This window comes from Notothenia coriiceps, unplaced genomic scaffold (assembly GCF_000735185.1).
Source record: "Notothenia coriiceps isolate Sejong01 unplaced genomic scaffold, NC01 NC01_scaffold00004691, whole genome shotgun sequence".
NCBI classification, from domain to species: Eukaryota; Metazoa; Chordata; class Actinopteri; order Perciformes; family Nototheniidae; genus Notothenia; species Notothenia coriiceps.
Window position 1 is genome coordinate 8,336 of NW_011337392.1, and position 12,787 is coordinate 21,122.

Here is a 12,787-nt window from a genome sequence, read left to right on the forward strand (position 1 = left end):
GAGAGAGAGAGAGAGAGAGAGAGAGAGAGAGAGAGAGAGAGAGAGAGAGAGAGAGAGAGACTTTGCACATAACTCACGGTAGCGATATTTTATACTTCAAGCTATCATGCACAAACTATGTCATATGAAAAGCTGAGAGTCCACAGATTCTATTGGTATAAGTTTCATCCCTATGCGATCAAAACTCACTGTTCTTGAATGATAAATAAAAGAACATTGTACCTTGAAAATGAATAGCGGGTAAATTTGACCCGTTGGCGGTTTTAGGTATACAGCGACCTCTGGCGGTTCTAGTGTTAAAGAGATTGCTGAAACTTTAAAAGAAACTCGTTAAAGAAACTCTATCAGTTTGCGATCCATGTCTTCAGTATATGAACCAGTCTAAGCTAAAAGCAACAGACAGGAAGTCAAAATGTTCTGAAGGACGAAGTAACTAACGAAAAAGCAGATTTATCAAGCTGTACGCTTTCTGCTAAAAACATGGTAAGACAGGAAGAAACATCTGGGTTAGCGCTACAGACTACTGCTACTGGTGCTTTTAGGTCATTGGGTGCATTTCATATCACGGTATAAAGTCTCTGTCGTGGCTTCCTTCCTTGCCTTTCCATCAAGCCACTAGACGCCTTAAACAGACCGTTCTAACTCGTTTCTTTCCTTAAAGTACTCACAGTTTGAAGTGCTGCTTGGCCTCCGATGGTTTAGAAGATGTTGCGGTGTGTTTGCTCAAAATAACATAACAAACTTTTCCACATGCAACAAAGAAAAATAGGCCAAACTCAAATAAAACAAACAACTTGGGTATTCTTTCTTTCGTGATAATGCTTATAACTTCACAACTTAAAGGGTACTTGTATGGTTCGTGTGTACGTATACGGTACGAGTACGGTTAAAAACTGTTCCTCGACGGCGTCTCTCAACAGGTTGCCCATCACTGTGGCGTTAGCACAGGCGCCGTGGGAATTGTAGTCCTTTATAGTGCGTTGACTACAGACGTCACAATTAGATGGCCTCTCTCATAAAATCTAAAATACTGGCTCTAACAGACTTATTTGGGCAATTGTAAATATTATCAGTGCATTTAATGACTGAAGTGAACCAGAAGTTGTAACGAGAGTTGAACTTGTGTTCATAATGTGAAAAGCTGAGCGAGCTTCAAACTATTGGAGACGACCCTCTTCAGAAGAAGCAGGCTGATTGTCTTCTCTTCATGCTGTATGCGTCGGCATGCCGACTAACCCTAATCATGGTTATTACGGCTGTAACCTGATATCTGTTCTTCAGCGCTCTGGACACGGTGTAACCGCAGCTTTCCTCTTATTTCTATTCATCCAAACGATTTTGAAATGTTTCCTGATTGGCCTCGATAAAGAGGAACAGGAGTTGTAGATGCGTATGCTTGTGTTGAAGCTCCAGCTGTATAATAAACCTTTTACTAACCGGTAGTGAAGCGATAATAAAAGCTACTGAGGAGAGGACTAAAGCGGCCTCACTAAAACAAGCAGAAGGTGAGAAACACATCTCCGTGGGACTACGACCGGACGCTAGGATGTGATTTCACTGTGACTGACAGCAGCCTGGATAACAGGAAGTCTGCAGAGAGGAGGAGAAGCGTTTCCCTTTTCTTCTAAATGCATTTCATCTTCTGCTCCAGGCGACCCTCACCTCCTAATGCGTGCTCATGGGAACACTCTGATCCCCTGTAATAAGATTTACACTTTGCACACACACGATGTTCCCGTCTTCAGACAAACATGATGGAAACATCTCATCTTTTTTACGTTTAGCAGAATAGGTGTTCAGACTCCAGAGAGAAAGTAGGGTAAAGTTCAGCATGAAACCTGAGCTGCTGTGATTTGTGGGGTTGCTGTGCAGCTTTTCATGGAGAAACGTGGGTTATCTTACTTATGTAACTTAAGGTATGTAACAACTACACTTATTAACCCAAACAGGCTTTGTTCTAAACCTAAGCAAGTCGTTGTGTTGCCTAAACTAAAGTGCAACTGCTACCAAACTTTAACAACTTGCTTAAAACCAGTGGTGTAGTGGGGATTTTTTTACTGGGTGGACGGGGTGGTTGGTGGACGGGAGACACTAACGCGCTCGTGAACTGTCAACGAGGGGGGGGACCTCTGTGTCGCCTGTCAGCGGAACTTACATGATGCCGTTTAGACAATATAATAATAAAGGGCGGTGCCGGCTGTCAGCGAACCGATCCGGCCTTTCTGCGCGACTGTCACTCAAATGCGGGACATAGTCTCAATTTGTGGGACGCGGGACAAATAATAAAAATGCTATGTGTGCAGTCCCACAGTGCGGGACACCTGGTCACCCTACACACACACACGGTGCTGCCCCTCACACACACACACACACACACACACACACACACACACACACACACACACACACACACACACACACACACACACACACACGCTTCAAATCAAGTTGCATAAATGCTTGAGCTACATTTTTATTATAATTACTGTGAAATCTTTGTCATTGTTACAACAAATACACACTTGCAACTGATAACACTGGCAATGATTTTAGGTTTATTAGAATATTAAAAAAAGAAATCACGCTTCAAATAAGTGGGGTTACGGCGTACCCCCGCGTCCAACGCCCACTACACCACTGCTTAAAACCACTGCAGTTATGTTAAGGAATGAGGGAGTGTTGATATTATGTTAACCCATAAGTGGTCGTAAGTGGTGGAGGACTTGTCAATATGTCATTGTGATGCATGCATGAACTGCCATTCTCCAACAGGAACACATAACACAAGAACATTCCCATGCAACATTTGAGATAGTTAAGAATAGGTATATGCGTTCTGTATGTAAATGGTTATGATTAAGGCTAATACACCTTTTGACAGTCAAAGCACACAGAACGTATCACAAGAATAAGGTTCAGGATGTCTGGGTATGTTCGACCTTGAAGCAAATTGAACAGATTGGCTTCATCTTTTTGTTGATTTGTGTCAATGCTGGGAAATGAGACATATGACCTCTTACAAAGTCTGACTTTTTGAGAGTTTGATCCAACATGTTTACCCTCCAGAGTGGACCACGCTTATGAGTGTTATCCAAAGGGTTCAGGAGCAGTAACCAGATGAATTTAGACATTTGACAAATCTAAATGCACAAAACACCTGGTGCGTTTGAGGGGTAAATCCAAATGAAAAAGTAATTATTGTTAACCTTTCCAAACTGTGGATCGAGTTCACTCTTTTAACCAATTTAAGGTTTGTTTTCTTGGGATGTACGCTTGTCTTAGAGATGGAAAACCTCTCAACTTGTTAACTGCACCTCTTTGCGTTTTCTGGTTTTGACAGTATCTTTTAGGGCTGCTTGATTATGGCAAAAATCATAATCTTGATGATTGGGATCAATAATTGTAATTGCGATTATTCATTGACTTTGAAAACATCCATTTATTGGATAATCTTTCTTTGAACAGTATGTTTTTAACAGTTCATTACCCTGAACTTTAAGTATAATTCAACTGAAAACCCCCAAAAAAAAAAAAAAAAGTAATAAAAAAAAAAAACATTTTATTTCGATTACGTTTTTTTCGTAATCGTTGCAAGCCATAATCGTAATCGCGATTAAAATATGATTAATTGAGCAGCCCTAGTATCTTTGCATTTGTTTTCTCATGGATGCAACCGTTGCATCAACACATCTCTCTACCACTTACAAATGAGCATTTCTGATAGAAGCTTATTTTTCTGAAAAGCCTCCGTGACTAGTTTTTCTGCTGTAACCTTTACGACGTCTCACAGCGAGGCCATCGGTAGAAACATCCAGTTGCTTTCTCACAGACACACACAGATGTGCTGCCTTTTTCCGAGCCTTCCCATAATGCATCAGTCACCACCGCAGCGCTGAACACTGCCAACACTTTCTCTGGCTCCTGCTTCAGCAGTTTGCTTTGTTTTGCTTTGAACTCTGAAACATGAAGCCGCTCTGGAAGATGTGCCGTTTGAGGGAGGCGAGGGGAAAAGAACAACAAAAGGTCAGAAGTGTTGAGCGTTGAGTCGCGGAGCTTTCCCCGAGCTGAGTGGAAGTGGTGACGGAGATGTTGAGTATCACTGGGGTCATGTGTCTGTCGTCTGACTTCCATTAAGCTCAATAAAGGTTTTATGACTCTGAGCTTTTGTCAGAGAATTGGATTATGTGCAGCCTTTGGCCCGTCTGTTATTCTAACAGTGACGGGCTGCAGAGATGTTTGACTTAGAGGTTCAGAGATATATCACTTGTCGTTGAAAAGGTTTTCAGAAACCGATGTTCTGCAATCGTTTATCTCACCGTTTTAGACACTGACTTTTAGACAGGGCAAATAACGGTTGCAAATGATGTGCAGTTGTTGGAGACATTGTCCACAATCCATCCTTAGTGAATCCGCCACATCGTCTCTTAGTTTGATGTTTCAGTGGATATGCTGTTGCTGTGATGAGATGCAGAGATGTTACAGAACAGTAATGTTGCCTGGCTTCATTTAGATGTTAAACCTTTTGGCAAGCAGTACCACGACGTTTAAATCTCAATCTCAACAGGACCCGTTTCTGAAATGTCTTGTTAGTTACAGATGGATAGAATTCACTAAACGCTTGTGCAGCTTTTGCAGCTAATACACCTGCACCAAAAAGACGAAAAGAACCAGTGTAACTATCAAAGCCACCAGGACTGGAAAGCTTGTCTTACTGGGCTGCCAGGCGAATAGCTTCTCACTGGTCCTGTGGGATTTGAGGTATTGAAAGTATATAACAAACATATGATGCAAAATGTGTAAAAACAGTCCAATTAAAAAGATAGGCGAAAATATCTCATTCATACCTGATTACGTTTGAACTCTATCTGTGAACATGTACGATCTTACAGGTAGACATCATCATCTCCTCTGGTTCATTTACACCCTGAATAATATATATATATATTGTAGTAATAATTATATAATCTATTTATAGTTGTACATGTATATTGTATATAGACATACATTTAGATATATAATTTGTAAGTCAATAATAAATATTTGATACTGCCTAAGTTTGTACAGTATCATCATTCTCTTGTTTCATTATTGTTTTACACGTTTGAAATAAATCAAATCAAAAATCACAATGTGCGCTGTGAATAACATCCTCTCTCTGACCCTCAGACGTACATCGGCTCCATCCTGGCGGCGGTGAACCCGTACCAGTCTCTCTCCGGTCTGTACGACCACGCCGCCATGGAGCTTTACAGCCGGACCCACCTGGGAGAAATGTCTCCGCACATCTTCGCCATCGCCAACGAGTGTTACCGCTCGCTGTGGAAGAGACTGCAGAACCAGTGCGTCCTCATCAGGTAGCTGGATCCTTTTTTCTAACTCGGGGTTGGTTTGTTGGTGGTGCTTGTTATGGTTTTAAAGCTGTTTAAGGCAGTAGATGTTTGGCCACTAGGGGGCAGAAAACATCGAAATACAAGCTGAGAGACACAAATCTTATTAGATGTTGGCTGAGAACAATACAAACGTTCTTTAAAGAGGCCCTATGGTGCTTTAGGGGGGGTTTCCCTTTCCTGTATGTGTTACATAGGTTTGTGTGCATGTAAATGGTCTGCAAAGACTAAAATCCCCAAGTATCTTCTCTAAAGCTAAATGTTTGGCCACTAGGGGGCAGAAAACATCGAAAACAAGCTGAGAAACACAATCTAATTAGATGTTGGCTGAGGAACAATACAAACGTTCTTTAAAGAGGCCCTATGATGCTTTAGGGGGAGTTTCCCCTTTCCTGTAGTTTGTTATATACGTTTGGTGCATGTAAATGGTCTGCAAAATCCCAAATGTTCTTCTTTAATGCTATACGGCAATATATTTTTGGCCACTAGGGGGCAGACAACATCGAAAACAAACTGAGAGACACAAATCTAATTAGATGTTGGCTGAGGAACAATAACAACTTTCTTTAAAGAGGCTCTATGACACTGTTGTGGGGGTTTCCCTTCCCTGTGTTATAGGTTTTGTGCATGTCAATGGTCTGCTAAGGCTAAAATCCCAAAGTATCTTCTCTAAAGCTATACAAACTTTCTTTAAAGAGGCCCTATGATGCTTTTGTGGGGTTTCCCTTATCCTGTAGTGTGTTGTATAGGTGTTTGTGCATGTAAATGGTCTGCTAAGGCAAAAATCTTATTCAAAGTATCTTCTCTAAAGTTATATTTTTGGCCACTAGGGGGCAGAAAACATCGAAAACGAGCTGAGAGACACAAATCCTATTAGATGTTGTCTGAGGAACAATACAAACCTTCTGTAAAGAGGCCCTACGATGCTTTTGTTCCCTTTCCTGTTGTGTGTTGTATAGGTTTTGTGCATGTCAATGGTCTGCTGAGGCAAAAATCCCCAAGTATCTTCTCTAAAGCTAGATTTGTGGCCACTAGGGGGCAGAAAACATCGTAAAACAAGCTGAGCGACACAAATCTTATTAGATTTTGGCAGAGAAACATTAAAAAGTTTCAAAGACATGTCCTTATGCTGAAGAACCAGTCAGGATATTCATACCTTTCCGGTGTGAGGTTATATCGAGCGCTCTAATTGGCCGTTAGTTGAACTGCTGAGATCTTGACCTTGTTTTATCGCTTTCCCCTCAAAACACTTTGATCAAGTTTCAAGTCCCCCCGGGCAGTTTGGCTGCAGCTCTGAGGATCTGACCACTACACACACACACACACACACACACACACACACACACACACACACACACACACACACACACACACACACACACACACACACACACACACACACACACACACACTGTCTCCGCTGCTATCTCCATTCTCTGTCTCTTCCTTCCTCACATCCTTCCTCTTTGGTTTTGAGCTGGACGACTTTCACATCCTTTGCGCTCCATTGTTCTCTGAGACAGACCGAGACGTTCCCTTTCCCGCTGACTTCAAAAAACAGTTATTTTTACGTCTCAGAAATGATAATATTTGGCCCCCGATATAGCAGCGAGCGGACACAGGAGACATCACAGCGTCCGACTCTGTGGGAACCGCTGGGTTGGCGGGCATCGAGGTATCCTGAACATGTGGCATAGGGAAAATGTTCAGTGCTGTGGGGTCAAGGGGTTGATCTGGCAGCAAATCGTCACAAAGTAAAGAGAAATATGTATCTAAGATCAAGGTATATCTAGTCATGAAGCTCTCTTTTGATTGGGCCATCCATCCATCAAGCTTCCACGGCTTATCCAGAGTCGGGAACTTCTTCATCTGCAACCTGACTCCAGCCTTAAATTGGTATCAGGGGTAAAGGCTTATTATTTAATCGGAATAAATAACGTTTCGCCAAATCTTGGTCACTACCTGCAAGACTGGTTTTTGCATTGCAAGTTATGTAACTCAGAGGTAACCAAGGTCACATTAAACGTTCTTTTAACCACCTTTGGTCAGAGAAAACTGAACCAACTAGTGCTATTGGCAAGGGGGACTTCGACTTTGGGTTGCTTTGGTAGAACAATAGTCACAAAGCAAGAGAGAATTATATAAGAACAAGGGACATCTAATTAAAAAAAAAGACTTTCGATTCTTATCAGGGACAAAAACAGATAATTTAATGTGGATTATTAACGTGTGGTTAAACCCTCGTCACTATCTGCAGGACTGGTTTTTAGCCAACCTAGATCAATCAACAAATTAGACTTTTGAAAATGTTCTTTAGCAAACTTTGAGAAGAATGTGCAAATGTTAGATTAAAAGGACTTCTTCTTCTTCTTCTTCTACTGTAGGGATGTTTGATGGATTTGTTAGTCAAATAGTTGCGGAGTAAAGAGAATTATATAAGAACAAGGGAAATCTAATTAAAAAAAATTACTTTTGATTGTTATCAGGGAGAACAACTGATCGTTTAATGTGGATTAGTAACATGTGGTCGAACCCTCGTCACTATCTGCAGGACTGGTTTTTGGTTTTGGTTTTCAGCCAACTTAGATCAATCAACAAATTAGACTTTTGAAAATGTTCTTTAGCAAACTTTGAGAAAAATGTTAGAGTAAAGGGACTATTTTTACATGCTGTAGGGCCGTTGGGTTGCTTTGGTCGTAAAATAGTTGCGGAGTAAAGATAATTAAATAAGAACAAGGGAACAAAGTCACTTTTGATTGGTTTCAGGCACAAAGACTTGTCATTAAATGTGAATTATGGTGACTCTTAGCTGAAAACGTTGTCACTTTCTGCAGGACGGATCAGTGCATTGATATCAGTCTGAATAGAAAAGTGAAATGTCCAAACATCTCTGTATCCTAAAGATTAACCAAGAAGCGATAGATTAAATAAATCAGACTTCCTTTGTCCAGATGAAACTGAACTAACTAACGTCAGATCTGTTCTAATCTTCGAATAAGACAGAATCAGTGGAGGAGGTTCAGCCCGCGGCTTCAGGCACGAGCGTTGCACTTTTCTGACAATTAGCAGGCATTAGTTTACAGCCCTGTTTGGCCTCGTTCATTGGCATTGTGGGTAATGAGACCCACATGTCCCCCTTTAAAAGCTGGCTTGATTTTGGGAAGTGAGCAGAAAGGGAACAGAGGCTTTGCTTTCATTGTTAACGAGGTTCTTAATCAGATCAGGAGAATAAAGGAGGAGATTTCTGAGCCTACCTTCCTCAGCCTTTGCAGATCTGAAGCCATGAGCATTGACTGATAGCAACGAGCTAGTTTGAAAGCTTGTTCTTCATAAGAGAACATCCCTTCATCACGGGTTACTGTCAGCTCTCTGAATTTACATGAACATCGTTTTACACAAAAAGTAAACCGTTTTCTTGTGGCCGTTTTGCTGTCAACGTTTTTTGTATTTGTCTCGGCACTTATTTACTGTGTGCACACATCCCTTCTTACTTGGTTTATCTCTATGGATATATATACCACACTATAGCTCACACTAATCTACCTATCAGAGGGTTAGTCATTCGATGCTAGCCCCTGCAGTTCATGAGCAAGGCAATTATCTCCAAATTGCTACGGCATTGAAGTTTACGTAAGTAGCATTTGATTTAAGCTAAATGAAATAAATACATTCTGTGCACCTTATTGCTTGAGTTCTTCTCGGGAGACAAGGTGGGCAGCTATCGGTGCTAACCTGTCGTTTTCCTGTGACCATCTCAACAAAACCCTGCATTTGGTTTCAGATGATTTTGTTGCTGCTGCAATCAAACCGCACTCGGGTTTGTTTGAAGACGGACTGAGAACATTCTGGGACCTGTTGCGTTTTTCATCGTGTGATTACTGCGTTCACAATTGCCCAAATGTAACCAAGCAAAGTTGGTTTGAAGCTGGCTAAAGTCTTTTCTTGTGAATGCCTAAATGCTGACCCACCAGCAGCTATGTTTGCATGTGTTCCCCTCACATGTTCCCTGGTCTTCTTGGTTCAGGGCACAGAAACCCTTTTGTCCTGCAGGACGTTGGTCTGTGGGAGGAAAGAGAGGCGTAAACACAAACATGTCGTATTGTCGTTGCAGAAAGCCCTGACCTGTTCCCAGATCTGCTTTGTGTTTGTTTTGATCCCCCTGACTCCCTCTTCCTCTCCTGCACACATTCAGCACTCTCATGTCTTCTCACTTTGTAAAACACTGCTTTGCATTTCCTTCTGTAACTGTGGGTGTTTCTCAAACTGTGCACGGACCTTTCAGCTAACTCTGGAGTTCATGAAGACACCTACTTTACCCCGTAACCCGTAGCTTCAAGACGAAGGAGAGCAGAAGTTTTGGTTGCGTTGTTTTTCCATGACATTCAGTTGAGAGAGGAGAAACCACAAAGCACCGCCGTGACCTTTACTGGTGCTTCAGCTAAACACAACCTGATGCTGAGTGAGAGCAGAGTACACACACCGAGCCTCACACACACACACACTCCTAAATCAGACTGTTTGAGGACGTTCTGTTTTCGCTGAGTCTCATTTATTTAGTATTTCTCTTTGATACGTGGAGTGAGAGCTGATGAACGTGTGAGGCTGTGAACGACTGCAGGGCGGAGAAGAGACTCTCTGCCCGTCTGTGTGGGCTGAAGGAAGTCATGATTAAAGCTCGGGGTTCACGTTGGGAGGTAACATTAAAGTCTAATTACTCAATTATCTGGAATGACTTTGTTACGATGTGAGGTGCAGGTGAAAGAGCGATACGTGGAGAGAGGGTTTTCTTGCAAAAAATAAACAGGCGTTTTATTCTTAGCCTTCATCCAGAAACACAAACTGCATGCCTGGTGCTGCATTCACCAGCAAGGAACAAACACAACATGCCCTTCCCCTTTCTTCCCAACAACATTTATAGGAGACTGCCCGCCTTCCCACTCCAACCTGGCCAATCAGGTCATGGTTCTGAAAGCGGAGTGAAGGGTTAAATACAAAATTAAACACTGTTGTCTACTTTTAATAAAACCCTAAAGGCTTAAGTAAATTCATTATTGCATCACCATACATATTATACCTTCAAAAATGACAAGGTCTGCTTAGAAAGGATAGTTTTTAACCTAATTGACACTCATAAAATAACACATTTCCTGACCAATCGCGTCCAAGACTCCGCCTACTCATACGCCACATATAAGGAGTGCTTCCAAGACTCCGCCTCCCCCTTTGAGCACTGGGACAAGATGGCCTCCAGGTCTGAACAAAGGAAATGGTGATTACTTGGTGCTTGTGTATTTTACAGACTGACAAATTAATTTAGATGCATTTTATTAGTTTGTCTATGTAAACAGTTTTTATAACTTTAACTGAAATAAAGACAACTCTGAAAAAACATGTACTACCTTTCTTAACAAACAAATACCGTAATTTTCGGACTATAAGCCGCACCTGAATATAAGCCGCAGCAGCAGCATACCACTCTCGGTTCCACTTTTACTTTTACGCGCTACCTGTCTCACTCTTTTCCGGCCTCCAGCTTTTCCTGCTGGAACCCGCCGCTTAAAGGTGGGGGTCCGCGGACCGGCCATAGAGCCCATAGAGTTAAAGGTGGTGGCCGTTAGCTGTAAAAATCCATAGATTAGCCGCACCGTTATATAAACCGCAGCGTCGAAAAATAGGGAAAAAGGCGCGGCTTATAGTCCGAAAATTACGGTAGTTAAGACCAACATGTTAGTGAGGGAGTGTGTGTGCGCTTCCTCACAGACTTCACAAAAAAACCTTAACTTATGACTTTTTAAAACATTTCTTAAACCTACTGAAAGACTTTGAGATAAAAAACGCACTACAAGCTTTTTATGTTTGTTGATTTTCACAGAAAATTATGCAGATATTTGAAAAAAAGAAAACATATTTTGGGCCGAACTGCAACCAAAGTCTGCTGTTTGCTGCAAAACAGACTTTCTAATCCACAATAACAAAGACTCCATGCAACAATGAAGCTCAGACACAGTATGTATTTGACCTTTTTACAAGTTGCTGTTAATTGTCCCTTTTTAAAACGGTACAAAAACATCTTTTCACTATCGATTGATCTGAAGATTATTGAATAGATCGATTTTTCGCCGTAATAACTTTCAGTAGCCGAAAGGGATGTTTCCAAAAAGCTTGTTTTGCACGTCTGTCATACTCAAAAAGCCAGAGGGAGTGTTCAGAGTCAGTTTATTTTTGAATCTGCACTTTGAAGGAACCAATGAGACATCCCAGTCTTCATCATCGAAAACTGAAGTGACTCCAACAAATAAGTAGTTCAGAAGCTTTGAGTCGAGATAAATATATTTATTAGATATGTATCCGACACATTTTGTATTAATGCGTGGTGAGCAGCAACAAGTGTTTTCACTTTAACTTCAATAAAGAATATAATGAAACAGAATGTGTGAAGGCGAAGTAGGAGGAGTGTAAACACATTTATTTATTTGTTAAGAGAAAGTGAACATTTGGAAACCAATACTTGTGTTTGAAACTCTACAAACTGCAGCCCTTCACAGCCAGGTGGACCGCTCGTAAAGCGCGCTGTGATTGATTCCTAAAGTTAGACTCTGGGTGGAGGATCGCTTTAACGCTGAGTCAAAGGCCAGCTGCCACAGGACACACACACACACACACACACACACACACACACACACACACACACACACACACACACACACACACACACACACACACACACACACTTCCCCCCGTTCGTACCCCAAAAAACACCACCGCCATCTCAAAGCATGTAACAGGGCAACACAGCCACCCACAGAGGAAGTGTGTGTGTGTGTGTGTGTGTGTGTGTGTGTGTGTGTGTGTGTGTGTGTGTGTGTGTGTGTGAAGGAGAGCTATAAATTGCAAGCTGGCACATTGAGGCGAGGCAGGAAGCTTTCTCGTCGGATTGAGGGATTGTGGGTAATCAGATCCAGGCAGAAGGAGGCGATTGAAACTGGAGCTGGTGTAAGAGAAGAGGAAGAGGAGGAGGAGGAGGAGGAGGGCATCTGCTCATTAATGCTCCTGAATGCCACTTTGCGCTTTCACTGATGCGGTTCCTGCACATGAGTTTAATGGAAACCCCCCGCTGTGTGTTTGCTGCAGATTTCAGCAAAACTTCTGAACCGCCAACACAGAACCTGGAAATCATCAAACCTTCATCAAACCTTCATCTTCATCAAACCTTCATCAAACCTTCCTCAAACCTTCATCAAACCTTCATCAAACCTTCATCAGACCNAACCGCCAACACAGAACCTGGAAATCATCAAACCTTCATCAAACCTTCATCTAGGGGTTTCACAACTACCAATATTTACTAGTCGACACGTTTTTCAAAATAGTAGTCGACTAGTCGTTACGTCATAATAAAG

At 41.9% G+C, this 12,787-nt stretch overlaps 1 long non-coding RNA gene across 1 annotated transcript in view; it reads right to left on the reverse strand.

The window, feature by feature from the left end:
• Positions 1-1,019: 1,019 nt before the first annotated feature.
• LOC104942523 (uncharacterized) overlaps positions 1,020-12,787 on the reverse strand; it is a 13,176-nt gene continuing 1,408 nt past the window's right edge. Inside the window, exon 3 of the long non-coding RNA XR_798019.1 lies at positions 1,020-1,030. This is a non-coding gene — a long non-coding RNA (uncharacterized lncRNA). The remainder of the gene's footprint in view (positions 1,031-12,787) is intronic.